A 3,338-nucleotide genomic window follows, 5' to 3' on the forward strand; every position below is an offset into this window, starting at 1 on the left:
TTTTTGTGCTCAAGCAGCAGCAGGTCACAAAGGTACAAGGGAGTTTATTTAGACATTCACAAACATGATTTACTGTACTGTGCTAAATACCCTGCGTGCCATGGACTGTTTTTACATTCTGTTTTAAAAGAGATTGGTGGATCCAGAAGATCTGCCAATTGCATTTTCTGCAGTCCCGCATACATCTCCAGATATCTGTGTGCATCTGGAACATTGCCACCAGACTTACAGAAGCAGACATAGATGTGCAAGACTTGAGAAATGCTGCTGTGCAGTTTCCTGGTTGTAAGCAGGTTTGTTTGTTTGCACCTGAGCTTCCCCATCTAATCAATACCTACCTTTGGTCATCAAAATTATCTCCTGGAATTTTTTTCTCTTCATTGACTGTAAGAGGAGATCTCTGTGACAACTTCAGCTGCACTACAGGCACATAAATCTAACAGTGTATCTCACCCAGGAAGTCTCCTGTTGGCAAAGTCAGAGCTAGCCAGGAGAGACAATCCTTCCTGTTTGTTTCCCTGAAACCACATGCACTGCAGAACACATGGAGGAAGAAGGGGACAGAAATTATGCAATCACATCAGGGTTTCCTTTATCATTTTCATTGGGGCAATTTGTTATTCAATTTCCATGTCAAACCCTGAAGGGCACAAAAAGGTTTGTACTGTTCTGGCTGATTGCTAAACTTCTCTCAGGATGCAGCCCAGGTGCCTGTCTGTGTGCAACAGGCTTCCGTCTGCACACCAAAGCCCCGCTGTTGGTCTGTGGCAGCAGATTGGGTGATCCTGCTCTGCTCTTCTTTCTCCCACAGAAAGCCATCCAGCTGGGACTTTTAGCTTTACTGTGCTAATATACGGTGCCTTTGGAGTGAGCAATAAAATCCATTTACAGCACACTTAACAGTGATATTTGCATCTAGATATCAAAGCAAGCTGTTTGTTTCAGTCCAAGGGCAGCTTTGCAAATATTAAATCTGGTAGGTAATGAAAATGATAAAGGAAACCCTGATGTGATTGCATAATTTCTATTCCCTTCTTCCTCCATGTGTTTTGCAGTGCATGTGGTTTCAGGGAAACAATTAAACAGGAAGGATTGTCTCTCCTGGCTAGCTCTGACTTTGCCAACAGGAGACTTCCTGGGTGAGATACACTGTTAGATTTATGTGCCTGTAGTGTAGCTGAAGTTGTCACAGAGATCTCCTCTTACAGTCAATGAAGAGAAAAAAATTCCAGGAGATAATTTTGATGACCAAAGGTAGGTATTGATTAACTCTCTGCTAATTGCAATGCAAGACCAAGGTGTCTTGTGCCACTGCTTACAAGTCTGTAAGCTCTTTTGTGCTTCTTTTTCCCACAGCAAGTAGGGGTACATAAAATATACAGATAAAACAGTCTTGGGATATGAGCCCTGTGGAGAAAGAAACGGTGGAGCACTGTGTCTCCAAGATGGGCAGTATGCTGGTTCTTGCTTGTTTCACTCATTTTAGGATAAAGAAACAATATCAGTGTTGGGTTATGGAAAGTATTCTGAAGGTATGTTTTTATTTGAGAAAAAAATGATGGAGGTGAGAGTTGTCTCTAGTTGCTAGATGGTGTTAGAAACCATTGCATGCTCATGCCCTTGTCCATGATTTCTGCAGAGTTGCTAGATCTGGTAATTCAAGATTAATCCCTTGTCTAATGAAAACAGCACATTTGTATATACACATGTGCACTGCATGTGATAACAGCACAAACTAAAACCAAAGAAAAAACAAAACTCAAACGAGGGTGAGATAAGCTTTCTCCATTGCAGACTGTTGTTACAGAGCAAACCCACTAGCTTTGTGTTTGCAGGAAAGAATTTCTGCTTCCTGTGGTATGATGTGTTCAAAGGTGAATCTAGCATTTAGTATGAGAGCGTGAGGTATGTATGAGTGCACAGATGTGCATTGTTTGTGACAAGAGGTAAGGAGACATTTCAGTGTTAGGATCTATCCAGCCTGAACCAAGGATGCTGACTTTGAGTTAGGCAGTCCACCTATATCACACGCTTCTAAGGAAAGATGAGACAGGAAGATGAAACTAGTTAGAAAAGCAACACAAGAAGTACCTAAGGGTTTTTGCAGGTATCCTCTCATAACCTTGCTTCATCTCAGAAGAAAAACTTTGGCTGAGAGCTTTCAATAAATACAGCTTGTTCTGAAGTGCTTCATTTAAAGACCCAGAGCAAACCACAGCTTTCAGGGATAGGCCATTCTGAAGAAGAGCTGCTTAAGAAAAGGATGAATTTCTGCTAAGGAAGGTGCTTGAAGAACACTTTTCATAACACTCATTTGCAAGAAAATATCCAGCATTGTGACAAAATGGACCATTAAAATACCCATGCTTCCATGGGACAAATGAATCAAAAGAAAAGGCGCAGAAGAGGTCACTGTACTCCTTCAGCAAATATCTCTCTTCATGGTCTAGAGTTTATATCTTAAACTTTACAAATAGTGCTGTGAAGGACATACAAAGAGCTGTACATTGCAGCTCTGGCACAAAAGGAGGAGTGGCAGGGTCAATCTGCTGCTCATAGCTTTGCTGTGGGGACAAGCTGCCAGATGTGTGGCTGAACACAAGAGTCCGATGGCAAGAGTGAGAGGGCATAGTGACTTTTTGCCATAAAACTCAACAATATTAGTTTGATCTCCATATCTTTCTTTCAAGCTCTTCTTTCTCAAGGATACTTCTACGCAAAGATTTTTTCTACGCAAAAATCATGGATTTAGCTTCTGGTTTCACTGCACTCCTCTTTCTGACTCAGTAGTAGCAAGGATAGGAGCACATAAGTAGAGGTTATCAGCTTAAGCATTCATGGTCTAGCAAAGGGAGAACAATCTGTCCTTGAAATGGGAAGTGGGTTGTGCTCACGATTGTCTACAGGGAGCCAACCCTGGCAAAGCAGAATCAGTGTAGGCTCCTGGGGTGGGTGACACAACTCCTGGCTGTTCTAGGTTTCTGCAGGAGGAGCACAGATGTCCACAGCTTGAATTTCTGCGTGAAGGTGATTGCTGATACTGATCTTGGGCTGCTCGTTGAAAGCCGTGGGAGTGGTAGCAAGTGAGTAAGGGTTGGATGTAGTAGTGGAGAGCAATTATGGGAACTGGCATGGAATAAACATACCTGTGTTAATCTGTTTGGATCTTCATGCCTGTTTGTGTTAATCTATGTCATCCTTAAAGTAATCTCTGAATTAATAGCTGTTTTTCCAGTTAATAACAGTGCTGTTATTGAAATAATGCTTTTGACTCTGCTTTGTTTTCTGTTTTTTACAGATAGAGAGATGCCCCTGAGAGGGACTGGGCTTAGAAATCA

Source organism: Meleagris gallopavo, chromosome 15 (assembly GCF_000146605.3).
Source record: "Meleagris gallopavo isolate NT-WF06-2002-E0010 breed Aviagen turkey brand Nicholas breeding stock chromosome 15, Turkey_5.1, whole genome shotgun sequence".
NCBI lineage: Eukaryota > Metazoa > Chordata > Aves > Galliformes > Phasianidae > Meleagris > Meleagris gallopavo.